Here is a 15,946-nt window from a genome sequence, read left to right on the forward strand (position 1 = left end):
ATATATATATATATATATATATATGTATGTACAATACAGTTTAGAATTCTTTCTCCCTTAGGTCTTTGAATTTGATACAATAGTGAAACTATTACACAGTGATTAAAAGGTAAGTATGTTTATATAAGAAAATGTGGTGTTAAAATTGTCTTTATGCCACATTCAGTGCTGCTGAATATATTTTAATTATATTTAGTCTCAACACCACCTCTTAATGGATAATAGAGAGAATGACATGACGGGAATATATGACTAATACAGTAACTAATCTGCATTTGTGCTCCAACAGGGTTAACAGGTAAAGTTATGAAAGTTGTTTTGAGCTCTTTCCCAACAACAGCATGTTGTAGATATTTATCATGGTCTAAAAATGTAGATGTTTAAAATGGTACAGCAAGAGTGTGTGTAACATGTCTAAATACTTACTAAGAAAGAGTGCCTGAGCTGTTTATCTCTATATTTTGAAAATAGATACATTTATATTCTTTGACCTGCTTTATTCAATTGTATGCAGTTGAAGGTCTTTTGTTTAGCCGATTGTATGGAAAAAGGAGAATATTCAATGAAAGAAAAGTATAAACCAGTGGCTTCGAAAGAAGTCTGTACCAGCTCAAGCGGATTCATCCTCTGAAATGAAACTGAATCACTTCCAGTCAATCACAATTAATAAGAATTACATAAGTTAGTCGTATCAACCCAGAATGCCTTTCCAAACCATGTTACACATTAGTCTCAGGACAGGAAGCCCATTGCTCCACATCAAACACGATCATGCCAGTGCCCTCCCAACATGAATCATCTGCAACACAAAGGAATGATTGTCATATAACAAATTTACACAGTCAGATCGTCAAATAAATAGGACTTAGGTACCTCCCCATCCGTGTCGCTTTCTTTTTTGCTCTCGGTCCCATTTCTTTTGGAAACCCAGAGATGTAGCCACCAGCAAGAAAACAACCACACACAGAGCAGCGCTGAAGACCCACATGTGTTCTGACAGTCCCTCTGATGTACTTGATAAAACACCAACTTGCCACATGCAAAAATGACATAGTCTTCATATTATTAATCATTGTATTGGTTAGTTTGCTGTACATTTCCAGCTAAATCAAGTTTTGACTACTGTGTTCTTCATCAAAGGAATGATTGTCATATAACAAATTCACACAGATCAGTAAATAAACAGGACTTCGGTACCTCCACATCTGTGGCGCTTTCATTTTTGATCTCGGTCCCATTTCTTCTGGAAACGCAGAGACGTAGCCACAGCAAGGAAACAACCACACACAGAGCAGCGCTGAAGACCCACATTGTGCTCTGACAGCCGTCTCTCCGATGTACTTGACAAAAAACCAACTGACCACATGCAAAAATCACATAGTCTTCATATTTTTAATCATTGTATGGCTTTATTAGCTGTACATTTCCAGCTAAATCAAGTTTTGACTACCGTGTTCTTCATGTTACAGGACATCTACTTGTTTTACATTTTATCTGATGTATGCAAAAATAAAACCCAGCAACATTACTGCAACTGACGAGATACTTACAGTTTGTTGCTGTTAAAGTTTCATTCAGCAGCTTGTTTTCTATGACAGGATACAGCAGTGTCTGCTGAGATGATGATAGATAGGACAGTTGTGATGTTGTAGAGTTCAGACTGAGGTACAGTATTCATATATGTTGTGACTGATGTTTCTGGAGGAAGCTGCGTGTGGTTGACAAGCCAGTAGATGGATGCAGCAGGAAATCCTCCTAGAGAGTTGCAAAGCGATCTGGTTTCTTCACCATACACTCCATTCGCTTTCAATAGAGTTGGATGGCTGAAATGACCTGCAAATAAATAGAATGAATGAAAAAAAATATAAGAATCAGAAAGTCAAAGTAGCTAGTATGGTTGCATTAAATATTTTATCCTTACCTGCTATGGTGAGACAGACAGTGCAACCCAGAGAGCTTCTATTTTGAAGAAGCTTAAGATTAAAACTGTAATTGTGTGCATCTGATAAATGTATATCATGTAACTCCACTGAGAAATCTCCAGTGTTTGGGGCCAAAGATGACACAGTAGACCGGATACTGTGGGACACTTTTCCCTCCATCCAGACTGCAGTGTGAATTATTTCCATTCCTCTTCTCCATTCAGATGAAATGTGGAGTAAAGTCACATTTTTTACCCCATTATAAACACAGGGAAGGATGGCACGCTCCCCAATCACTCCTACTATGCATTCATCAGCTGAATTGTAAGAGATCAAATAAATCTTGAATTTAAAGTATAGCCTAGTCTAGAGTATACAGGTGCATCTCAATAAATTAGAATGTTGTGGAAAAGTTCATTTATTTCAGTAATTCAACTCAAATTGTGAAACTCGTGTATTAAACAAATTCAATGCACACAGACTGAAGTAGTTTAAGTCTTTGGTTCTTTTAATTGTGATGATTTTGGCTCACATTTAACAAAAACCCACCAATTCACAACAAATTAGAATACTTCATAAGAAAAATACCAATAAAAAAAACATTTTTAGTGAAATGTTGGCCTTCTGGAAAGTATGTTCATTTACTGTACATGCACTCAATACTTGGTAGGGGCTCCTTTTGCATGAATTACTGCATCAATGCATCGTGGCATGGAGGCGATCAGTTTGTGGCACTGCTCAGGTGTAATGGAAGCCCAGGTTGCTTTGATAGCGGCCTTCAGGTCATCTGCATTGTTGGGTCTGGTGTCTCTCATCTTCCTCTTGACAATAGCCCATAGATTCTCTATGGGGTTCAGGTCTGGTGAGTTTGCTGGCCAGTCAAGCACACCAACACCAGGTCATTTAACCAACTTTTGGTGCTTTTGGCAATGTGGGCAGGTGCCAAATCCTGCTGGAAAATAAAATCAGCATCTTCAAAAAGCTGGTCAGCAGAAGGAAGCATGAAGTGCTCCAAAATTTATTGGTAAACGGGTGCAGTGACGTTGGTTTTCAAAAAACACAATGGACCAACACCAGCAGATGACATTGCACCCCAAATCATCACAGACTGTGGAAACTTAACACTGGACTTCAAGCAACTTGGGCTATGAGCTTCTCCACCCTTCCTCCAGACTCTAGGACCTTGGTTTCCAAATGAAATACAAAACTTGCTCTCATCTGAAAAGAGGACTTTGGACCACTGGGCAACAGTCCAGTTCTTCTTCTCCTTAGCCCAGGTAAGACGCCTCTGACGTTGTCTGTGGTTCAGGAGTAGCTTAACAAGAGGAATACGACAACTGTAGCCAAATTCCTTGACACGTCTGTGTGTGGTGGCTCTTGATGCCTTGACCCCAGCCTCAGTCCATTCCTTGAAGTTCACTCAAATTCTTGAATCGATTTTGCTTGACAATCCTCATAAGACTGCGGTTCTCTCAGTTGTTTGTGCATCTTTTTCTTCCACACTTTTTCCTTCCACTCAACTTTCTGTTAACATGCTTGGATACAGCACTCTGTGAACAGCCAGCTTCTTTGGCAATGAATGTTTGTGGCTTACCCTCCTTGTGAAGGGTGTCAATGATTGTCTTCTGGACAACTGTCAGATCAGCAGTCTTCCCCATGATTGTGTAGCCTAGTGAACCAAACTGAGAGACCATTTTGAAGGCTCAGGAAACCTTTGCAGGTGTTTTGAGTTGATTAGCTGATTGGCATGTCACCATATTCTAATTAGTTGAGATAGTGAATTGGTGGGTTTTTGTTAAATGTGAGCCAAAATCATCACAATTAAAAGAACCAAAGACTTAAACTACTTCAGTCTGTGTGCACTGAATTTATTTAATACACGAGTTTCACAATTTGAGTTGAATTACTGAAATAAATGAACTTTTCCACGACATTCTAATTTATTGAGATGCACCTGTATATCTAATCTTTCAAGCCAGAAGAGTCAACTGAGCTGCCTGGAACTAATTCAAACACACCCACAGGACTTATCTTGTACTGAGACGACACTTGAGACGCAAAGTAGCAAAACAATGAAACAAGTATCTTTCATCGCTTAAAGATAGTCATGTGATTGATGTGTGAATACTTAAAATATTTGATGAAAAATGCGGAGAAGACAGAAAAAATAAGGCTATGTCAAGTTTACTGATAAATGGAGCAGAGTACAAGGATTAGAACCACTGAAAAGGACGTTTTATAATAATCTCTACACTTCTGTGTAAGCCCACTCTGATTCTTCCAAATTTTTGGATAGAATAAAGGACTTAATTCCCAAGATTTATGATTAATTTACAGAATTTTGTGAGTCCAATTTAAGGATAGAAGAATTAGATGATGTGAGCTTGAGACTGTTTTAATAAATTCCACCGTACTGTTGAGCTCATGGCCGAATTTTATGGATTCTTTTGGAAAGATATTAGACATTTGTTGTTAAAAGCAATTCAAGCATAGAGAGGAAAGAGTAACAAGCATAAAGCAAGGCCTAATAATACTTATCCCTAAGCATGGCAAAGATTATTAGATAAATTAAGACCCTACACTTCTTAACACTGAAGATTACTAGCAATTTAATGTAGGTCTTTTAAAAAATAAGGGTCACACTTTAGTTTGGGGACCAATTTTCACTATTAACTATTAACTACAACTTTTGCCCCAATAAACTCCTAATTTGCTGTTTATTAATAGTTAGTAAGGTAGCTGTTAAATTTAGGTATGGGTAGGATTAAGGGATCTAAAAATTGGTCATGCAGAATAAGGCATTAATGTGTGCTTTAGAAGAAGAGCCAATATGCTAGTAATATGCATGCTAATAAGCAACTAGTTAATGAGAATTGGTCCCAAAACGAAATAGTTACCAAAGTAAGTAATATTTTACAAAGGTAAAATAAATATTATCTGAAACTGAAGTTTTTATAATAAACGGGAATTTGTAAAATACAAAATTAGAGAAGGCTACATAAAGATTAGTAATGAGTTTGCCATGAAAAAAAGAGAAGAAAGTAATCAATATTGTGATAAGGCAGAATTAAATTGTGAAGATAAAGATAAACTATTGATATTGCAATCCAAATCAGATTATATGTACTGTAAAAGAGTCCAAGAGTACTCCAAAAGACTTGCCGCTATCATTGTGCTGATATAGATATTAAATTCTGGACTAACCAATGAGGTGAACAAATATTATTTAGTCATGGGATCAATACGTCTGCTGGTGTTGCAATTTGTTTAGGTTTCCAGGTCATACAATTACATTCAGGTCAGTTGGTCAAGGTCATTGGTTATGCTGGTTTTAAAAGTTGTTTTTTTCATGTATGATCATTAAACCAGTGCCCAAAATAAACAAACGCTTAAAGATATCACAATTGCATTATCAGAGCTGCAGGAAATCCAGCAGAATTTAATTGTAAGCAACTGGAATATGACACCTGACAAATGGGAAGACAGATGGCCCGCTAAATCTGACAGCAACCATTTTAACCACACAACAGAGGAATTTATTACTAGAAATTATCTTGCAAAAACGCCCCCTTCACATTCTCGTTGGTTATCAGATGTTCTTTATTTTATTAAATTAGAAAAGATACGATTGTCCCTCAAGAAATGCTCAAATAAGTTTGGAAAGTTGTGGGGCCCCCTCTTTCAGTATATTAAAGAGAATGGTTCTTTGCTCAGTCCTGATAGTTGATGGGAGAGGAGTAAGGCTTGATTTCTGAAGGTTGTTTTACAAATCTCATAAACAGCTTGAATAACGGATTAATATTTATTTATATATGTATATTTAATTATTATTCTTATTAGTTCTTATCATTCTGACTGTGCGTTGTTTGTTCATGGTTTTTTTTTTCTTTCCTTTTTTTTGTTGTAGTTGCTTTGTACCTTATTTTATTAGTATTGACACACATTGTGTTGATCATTGCATTCTGTTTCTGTGTACACTCTTTTCTGTGTAGAAAATCAAAAAAAAAGAAATTATCTTGCAGATATATGGGGAAGGGTCCATCTTGGAATAAACCTAATAACACACGCTCTTCGTGTGTAGATTACTAAATTAGCTGGATTTTAATGTTGATGATCTGACATGATCCAGGATTGTTAAATTCTTTGAAGCTCATCCTGGAGTTGCAGTCATTGCAACAGGTCCGTAAGATCAAACGTGCTCTGGACAAGGCTTATTTCATGTAACCAGGATTAGATTGTAACATTTTAAGTGAAGGTGATACTGAAGTCTGTCCCAGTATCTCTGATATTTTCTTATAAGAGCACCATATTGAACAGAAAAGAAAAAAAAAAAAAATATATATATATATAAATAAATACATTAAAAAAAAATAATTAAAATGTTTTGTTTGTTTGCTTTCTTTTATGCTTTTTCATATCTTCTTTTATAATCATTTAAGTCTAATCTTTGCTCAACCGTATATATTTGTTCACATTCATCAATGACCCTTCATTTATCTATATGCTTCTTCCTTAGATTTGATTAGTAATTATGCTTAAGACATGATTATATACTTTGTTTGTGTGACCTAGATGTTAATATATCTTAGTGCCACATCTGTGATGTTAGATAGTGTCATTTATCGTGGTGTGTGATTCATTTGAAGAATTTTGTGAGTCTAAATTAAGGACAGAAGAATTGGATGATGTGCAGCTTGAATAAATCCCATGGTACTGATGGGCTCACACCGAAATGTATAGAATTTTCTGGAAAGATATTAGACATTTGTTATTCAAAACAATTCAATAATGGAGTTAATAACAACCATGCAGCAAGGCCTAATAATATTTAACCCTAAGCAATAATAAAAGATTATTAGACCTATTACATTTCTCAACAGTGACTATAAATTATTATCTGGAATTACTGCACCTAGAATGAAAAAGGCCTGTCCTAGATAATAAATGAAACTCAATCTAGCTTCCTTGGTGAAAGATCTATTCATAACAGCATAAGATTGGTACTTGATTTGTGAGAGAATGGCTTCATTGTATTTCTAAAGTGTTACAAAGCTTTTGATTAATTAGAACATCCCTTTAGAAATCATTTTGGTTTTGGACAGAAATTCACAAATCTAATTAGTAAACTTTATAATGATATTAACAGTTGTGCATCTTTAGAATATGGCTTGCTCAAGATTTATAATGGTTGCTGAACTGTTTTCCATTATGATAAAGAATGACGGATCTGAAGGCTTTAACATCTTAATAACAGTTCGCAGATGACACAATTTTGTTTTTAAAAGATGAAAACCAAATTTTTAACAATACTAGGCTACATTTAATCAACCAATTCTCTAAAGAATCAGGAGTTATATTAGACATTAATAAAAGTGTGCAATTTTTGCTTTGAATGATCAACCAGCTTGCTCAATCAGTAACACAGAGGTAGAGGTTAAAACAGAAGTTAAATATTTGGGTATTATGGTCACCCAATACAAAGAAATTAGGAAAAAAGAAAACATTCATAGAAATATTGATAAAAATATAACTGACATTTATCCATGCAATAACTTCTTAGGAGAACAATTTATGCAGGTCCAGTGAGAAAGATGTTGTTCTTCCAGTGAACTTACAGGAATTTTGGCTTCAAAACTGGCTTCATTCCGAACAAATATCTCTTTACACATTATAACAAATATGCCGTTATAAGGTTTGTACTTTAATTTAGTTCAATAAAATGTAGGTAAGTAAGTAAGTAAATAAATAAATAAAAACAACAACAAAATCTATAAATGCGCTGAACCCTGGACCTTAGCACGCCCCTGCGTGATCGCCAATCTCCCCCATTCCGTTACACTACACATGCAGTGATTGGCGTAGAAAATTTTTGTTGCTATAATCCCTCCAGTTTAAGAGAGCTATTCACTCTTCTGTGATCTCAGGGACCCGGTGTCTCGTCGTCAGTCATATCCGGAGCACGCATGGCTTCACAAAAGCAGAACGACAGCTCAGCCGCCGGCTACCAGCCGCTCTTCAAATCATTCGCTACAGATGCGATCCACGTTGGTTCAGAGCCGGAGCAGTGGAACTCTAGGGCCGTAGTGCCTCCTATTTCGCTGTCTACTACCTTTAAACAACACGGACCGGGGAAACATGCGGTAAGTCATTGAGGTTGGTATTTTGTAAGGATTTGATATTGAGAATATATTAATTGTTGTATCGTATTAGTCCGATATTTAAATATGTAGATTGTGATTTATTGTTTTCAGCAGGCTTCACTTTGCAAATTACAAGCCAGGCCTATTTGTGTTAACATTGGATGATTTAACAAAATTGGACATTTAAACAACACCGCAGGTTAAGCTGAAGTTCTTCAGTATAATGCTCAATTGCGTTTATCTGGGTTTGGCTAGTTTAAGCTGGGGTTAGCTGATTTAAAATAGTCTCCTAGACCCAAACCCTTCTGGAACTGGTCAACAAATAATAAGATACCTTTACAGAAGAGTGGTTACAGATTACATCAGCAAAGATGCTGCATTGACTGAAAGTTGACTGAACTTTGACTGAATTTACTCAACAACAACATGAGTCATGGGAAGAGCCAGCTGGTTTAAGTAAAGAACATGTTCCCTTGTGAATTGTGTTTCTTTATAAAGAAGTTGCACCACAAAATAACAGTACCAACGGTACTGTACTTTTTAACCCAGTGTTTACTTAGATTTTACCTCTTAAATGTATTTTTTTGTTAATTCCTCATTCACAGATTTTACATTTTATATACAATTTAAAAAACTAGTTTATGTGTAGTATTTTGAATTCCAAGTTTTTTTCCCCCTGTTATTTTATTCTGCCAGGGTTTTGACTACAGCAGGTGTGGAAATCCCACAAGAAGCTGTCTTGAGAGAGCAGTTGCTGCTTTGGATGGTGCACAATATTGTGAGTCCATCACCAACACATTTATATGTTATATGACATAACCTGTCTGATTTTGCTAATAGGTCTCGCGCTTTCCTCTGGAATGGCTGCCACTTTGACCATCACACATCTTCTTAAGGCTGGAGATGGAATTTTGTGCATGAATGAAGTTTATGGGGGTGAGTTACTGCTCCTAATAATAAATAAAATGATAGTTGATACTAGTTGAGTCTTGCTGAGTCTTCCATGTTTTTCCCACAGGAACAAATGAGTATTTCTCAAAAATAGCTGCCGAATTTGGCCTTGATGTCTCTTTTGCTGACCTCACAAAGCTAGAGTTGCTAAAAGCAGCTCTAAAACCAAATACAAAGGTACACCTGGCAGAGAAAGCATTAAAAAAATGCAGTGGGAAAATGGGTGGATGGGGAAATATTTGCTTACCTGATTAAACCTGACAATAACATGTTAATTATATATTGGGAAGTACCACTCTAACTAAAATGGCATATTAAATATTTAATTTCAAATAATGTCTACAGATGGTGTGGATTGAAACACCCACAAACCCTACATTGAAGGTTGTGGACATCAAGGGCTGTGCAGATATTGTCCATGATTGTCCATATTGTCCATAATTGTTGTTGTGGACAACACTTCCATGTCGTCCTATTTTCAGGTATGAACATTTACATTATTTTAATACATAACCCAGTGCTGCTGGTGTTTGATGTATGAATATAATCTGAGAAAAAAAAGCAACATTACCATGTCCAGAGAGCAATGCCTTAATGTTTCACACTATGCTACTAATTGAAAAGTGATTTAAGTTAAATGTACCTTTTGTTAAGCATTGAGTACAATACTTTAGTATCATTTAGAAGATTCCAGTGCAGGGGTTAGAGTTTCCTTATACAGAAACTAAATACTGATTTAAATATTTCACTGTTTCTCTCATTCCTGGAACAGCGCCCCCTTGCACTTGGAGCAGACATCTGCATGTACTCTGCAACAAAATATATGAATGGTAAAAACAAATAAAAAGATTCACTTAAGGTTAATTAGATTAACTTTTATATAACTCAAAGTTTGTTGATCAAGGTTAAAGTTATCCATGTTATTCCAGGACACAGTGATGTTGTGATGGGACTGATTTCTCTCAGCCGTGATGACCTCAATGAACTACTGAAGTTTTTGCAGAGTGGTAAGGATCTATCTATCTGTCTGTCTGTCTGTCTGTCTACACACACAAAAACAACTGTTTACGATATGCCCAGGTGTTGTACAATAAGCTTCAATATATTTTTAAATAATCAGAAGGGCAAGGAATCATAGGCCACTAAGCTTATCATCAAAGACTGTTAAAGGTTCAGCTCAGTGTTATAATGTACATAAATATGCTGAAGATGTGTTTTAACATGACCAAGAGAAGCACCAGGTAGAATATTCAAATATAACTTTGTGAACAAGGAATTGTAGCAAGAAAGAAGTTCTTTTATCTACACTATTGGGAGTCTTTTGTAAGGAACAAGATTTATTTATTTTTTATTAATTTAAAAATAGTTACTTGTCTTTCAGGTAATATCAGTAATATCCTGTTTTAATATCTGCTGCCGATATTTCCCTTTTGTTATTGCATGTACAGTAGTCGTGTAGTCTCACTACGAAAATCCTTGTGTAATCACTATGTATAATTTGAGCAAATTATATTTTTTCCAGTTTCGTCCCACACCTCCCACCTGTCACACTGTTACAGTCCTGATGTGATGATTAAACCTTGGGCTTTCTGTTATGTTCTTTTAGCAATTATAATACATTGCAGATTTATGCCTGATTGAAATGCAAAAAATGAGCTTGAGCATAGCAGAAGTAAAAGGTTTATTTTCATCTCCCTTCCTCTCTATTTTCTTCAGCTCTTGGGGCTGTGCCTTCTCCGTTTGATTGTTATATGTGCCACCGGGGTCTGAAGACACTCCACGTGAGAATGAAGCAGCACTTTAAGAACGCAATGGCCGCGGCACAGTTTCTGGAGGCCGACCTAAGAGTGGACAGAGTCATCTTCCCAGGTGTCTGTCTATGGTATTATTGTGACTATATATAGAAATGTATGTTAGGCAATTTTGACACATTGCTCAAATAACCCATCTGAATATAATGATAACATAATTTATTCCTGTGATGGAAAATCTGAATTTTCAGCAGCCATTACTGCAGTCTTTAGTGTCACATGATCCATTAGAAACCATTCTAATATGATCATTTGGTGCTCAAGAAACATTTCTTATAACAAGTTTTTTAATAATTATTATAATTCTATTATAATTGATATTATTACAGTTGAAAATGGCTGTTGTTTAATACATTTTTTTTCAGAAATAGAAAGTTCAAAAGAATAACATTTATTTTATTCTTTATTCTTTTATTTATCTTTACTGTCACTTTGATTAGGTTAATGTGTCCTGTAGGTATCCTGTAATGTGAGTAAATGTAAAAACAAATTCTTAAAATAAATCTTACTGACATCACATTTTTGAATAGTAGTTTACATGCTTCATTGGTATAATACCACCTCTGGGCAACACTGAACTGGATTGTTCAAAATGAACTGATACTGATAGATTCCAGTCAGACTTGATTGACTCTTGATCATCTCTTTTCCTTCAGGTCTTCCATCCCACCCTCAGCATGAGCTGACAAAGAGACAGTGCACAGGTTGTCCTGGGATGATCTCTTTCTACATCAAAGGAAAACTGGAGCACGCCTCAACTTTCCTCCGCAGTCTGAAGGTGCTTTGAAGCTTCATATAGTTTAAAAATCTTTTACATCTTACATGTTTAAAGAATTTTATATTGTTTTATGCATTTCAGTTGTTTACGCTTGCTGATAGTCTTGGTGGTGTTGAGAGTCTAGCAGAGCACCCGTAAGTATGTCCAAATCCACTGACTGTTCTCTGGGAAAATTTTATATTTAATTCTAGCGCATATAGAAAAAAAAACATTAAGTATGTTCACTGTTTTTGTGAAAGGCATATGGATGGAGTGTGAGCCCAAAAAAAACTTTGGATGGCCACAAGGGGGCGTGAGAGCTTTAATGTTGTAGTAAAAAGAAATGCAAAAACAACACTTTTCTTGTCTGAACTGCCTAATTGTTGAACACCTTATCTTTTGAAACATCATTGTGACAGGTTTATGATATTTATGGTTCACAAGTAATTCACTAATTCCATTATTTCTATTAAATAATTTGATACAGTATCTTGTCAGGTATCATTATGATTTATATGGGAGAATCAAATAAAAATCAACCAAAAACCCTTTTTTGAGGTGACATTTCATCCAACTCCATTTCCCATGGTGCACTTTTTCTTTTCCAGAGTAAGTATGACTCATGTTTCTGTGCCTGAAAATGAGAAGAAAGAGCTGGGCATTAGTGATACGCTCATTCGTTTGTCTGTGGGCCTGGAGGATGAGGAAAATATTATTGCAGACCTAGACCAAGCCCTCTGTGCTGCAGTGAGTATTTCAGAACACATTTCATTTTTGCACAGTCTTACCTGATAAGAAATGTGTATACATTTTATAAACATTCAGTGTCAATAGGTTTTTATTTTGTTGAGTGAAATTATATTTTCAGCAAGGAAGCATTATTTTATTTGGCAAGGAAGCATTATTTTGTTCTAAGTGACAGTAAAGATATTTATAAAATTACAAAAGATTTATATTGTAAATAAATACTGTTCTTTTTAACTATTCATTAAAGAATCCTAAAAATGTATAGCACTTTTCACCAATATTAAGACGTATACTGTTTTCTAGTTTATAATATTAACTTTTTTATATAAGTTAATCAGCACATTAAAATGAATTTTGGGGGATATTTATTTATTTTATTTATCCTTTCTTTTACCAGGAAGGTCCCAATGAGAAATAGAATCTCTTCTTCCAGGCAGTCCTGGTCAAGATGGCTACATAAAGTTTCACATAAAGAACACAATACACAATTTAAACAACAAATACAATTAAATATATGAAAGATCAATGATAATAGCAACATGATTCCTTCAGTGCAGCCTGCAGTAGATGGAATTGATTCTAAGAAAAATGATGGCTTGCATGTTATTCCATAACCAGGGTGCATAAAAAGAAAAAGCACTTTTAACATACTTTGAATAAACTCTAGGAACATTCAAATGAATAACAGTAGTTGATCTAGTAAAGATGGACTTGTTATAGTAATATGATATAAGACTAGAGATGTAAGTAGTAAGTTTGCCTCACAGTGCCTTTGCAACAAATAATAACATATACATTTTCCTTCTTTGATATAAGCAGGACCAACCTGCAGAGTCACAATCCAACTTTTTCAGTAAGGATGAATTTGTGTTCATGTACAACACAATACCTTAATCTAATACTGACAAAAAGAGCTTTGTACGATCCTCTTCCTGGCTTCGTATGGGAGACAAGCTACCAAATGTGTACATTAAAAGCCAACTTTGAGAGATAAGACTCTATACCTTCAGTGGTAGAGATAGACAAGACAAATGTCTAAGTATGACTTGGAGAAAATAGATTTAGAAGTTTTGGCATTTTAAGGCCAATTTATATTTTATCAGTGGAAGCTGTAGTGAATGAAAAGAATCCGGCAGAAATTCTATGTCTTGATTCAAAGAAGGTGCAACTATATAAGTAATAGTGTTATCAGCATAAAAAATGTAACTCAGCCAAATTTATTCTTTGGCCTAGAACTTTTATAAATATAGAAAATAAAATCGGAGCTAAAATAGACCCTTGCGGTACACCCTTTTTAACTGTTAATAAGGCTGAAGAATAATTATCTATCAAAATACATTAAGTTCTTTCAGTGAGATCTTGAAACAATTCAAAGCCGTTTCACCTAAGCCTATAGATTTAAGCCTCTGTAATAGTAGTTTATGATTTACAGAGTCAGGCTTTGGACAAATCAGCAAATAAGGCCACACTGTGCTGTTTCTTACTTAAGATTTAATAATGATTTCCTTTGTAACTAGCAAAGCCACAGTATAGTGCTGTTGTCTGATCTAAAACCTGACTGAAATTCACTCAAAATATTATGTTGAGATAAACATTCTTTTAATTGACCACTTACAAAACCTTTTTCCAAAACAGTGTAGCGTCTGGACCAATCAAACACACAATTTTTCATTTGATTTAACAAATACTCTGTAACACCCCCTCAGTTAACAAGCCATATGAGGACCTATGGACCCTTCCCCCGAAATGCGTAACACCCTAGGAAACTAGTTATGATTAATTATTGATATTTCCCCATGAATGAGCTGATTCGCTACAACAGACAATCTAGAAATAGGACAATAGTTATTTAATTCAGAAGGGTCTCCACCATTTAATAGCAGGAGGACCATTGCCGAATAACATTGGAGGGTAAACTCAAATTAAATATTGAAGCAATAGGTTCTGAAATTTTTAAAACGTAGTTTTCTATTTTATCAGGTATGCCAGATTTTTTACAGTCTAGGCTCAAAAGTGCTTTATGAACTTGTAGCTGAAATAGAGTTAAAAGAAAATAATTAAGAAGGGCACCATGCAACTGACTCATTTCCCTTAAAATCGTGATCCACCAAATTACCGTAGTTAAAAGTGTCTGCAATATTTGCCTTTAATTGAACTCAGAATCAGAATCAGAATCAGAATGAGCTTTATTGCCAGGTATGTTTACACATACGAGGAATTTGTTTTCGTGACAGAAGCTTCCACAGTGTAACAGAATGACAGTGACAGAACAAAAAAACCCCCACAGATAATAAAAAATAAAAATAAATAAAAAATAGAACAAGTAAAATAAGGAATAAAAAATATACAAATCGACAATCGACAATTGTATGTCCAGGTATAGAACAATAGACAGTTGTATGTACAGGTATATTATGTGCAAATTGAAATATAGACTGAGTATGTGTGTTAGATAAATAAGTGTATGAGTGAATAAATAGTGTGTGTTCCACAGTTATTGTCAAGTGTTCATGAGAGGCCTGAGGGAAGAAACTGTGCCTGTGATGGCCTGAGGGAAGAAACTGTTCCTGTGTCTGGCCGTTCTGGTGCTCAGAGCACTGTAGCGTCGACCAGATGGCAACAGTTCAAAGAGGGAGTGTGCTGGATGTGAGGGGTCCAGAGTGATTTTGCCAGCCCTTTTGCTCACTCTGGATAAGTACAGTTCTTGGAGAGAAGGGAGGGTTGTACCAATGATTCACTCAGCAGTCCGGACTACCCTCTGTAGTCTTCTGAGGTCAGATTTGGTAGCTGAGCTGAACCAGACAGTTATAGAAGTGCAGAGGACAGATTAAATGATGGCGGAGTAGAACTGTTTCAGCAGCTCCTGTGACAGGTTGAACTTCCTCAGCTGGCGAAGGAAGTACAACCTCTGCTGGGCCTTTTTAACAATGGAGTCTATGTGAGTGTCCCACTGACTCACTTTTAAAAAGTCAGGAAACCAGTTTTTTTTAAAACATATCTGTTAGTGATTTAGACAATTTCCAGAAAAGTTCCAATTATATTTTAATTTATCAAATTAATATAATAATCTCACTTATTTCTTAATGTTCTATAATGTGTCCAGTCTACTGTTTTCTTTACTTATGCTTAATGGTTATGCATGATTTTTTTTTGTCTAATAAAGGCTGAAATGGATTCATTAAACCAAGGGTTTTTTCTGCCACTTATCCTGAATCTTCTGAAAGGAGCATGATTATCACAAATAGCTAAGGGGGGTATTTAAAATATTCCTAAGCTTATTCTACGTCATCGTCATCCATAATATATGAATCACTGTTACACATTGTGGAAAAAGCTTATTCATTGAAATGTCTAAATTGTCTTTATAAATAAAATGAGGTCTACTCTTATGCGTTTTAAAATTTCTCACATAAGATATTTCACAGTGATTACTGACATTGTTATAAAAGAAACTCCAGCTGCAGAGAAACCATGTGGTACATTTGTTTCAACAACATCAAGTAAAGATGATTTATTTTTTTCATATAATGCGGTTGGAGAACTGATAAATTGTTCCAGACAAAGAGTTAACAATGTCCTTGAGTGGGTCTCATGATTGTGATATCCAGTCCCAGTTTA

At 35.4% G+C, this 15,946-nt stretch overlaps 1 pseudogene; it reads left to right on the top strand.

The window, feature by feature from the left end:
• The first annotated feature begins 7,750 nt into the window (after positions 1-7,750).
• LOC107711101 (cystathionine gamma-lyase-like) lies at positions 7,751-14,025 on the top strand (annotated as a pseudogene).
• The last annotated feature ends 1,921 nt before the right edge of the window (positions 14,026-15,946 follow it).

The sequence above is a fragment of the Sinocyclocheilus rhinocerous genome, unplaced genomic scaffold, assembly GCF_001515625.1.
Source record: "Sinocyclocheilus rhinocerous isolate Xijiao unplaced genomic scaffold, SAMN03320098_v1.1 scaffold85, whole genome shotgun sequence".
Taxonomy (NCBI): Eukaryota; Metazoa; Chordata; class Actinopteri; order Cypriniformes; family Cyprinidae; genus Sinocyclocheilus; species Sinocyclocheilus rhinocerous.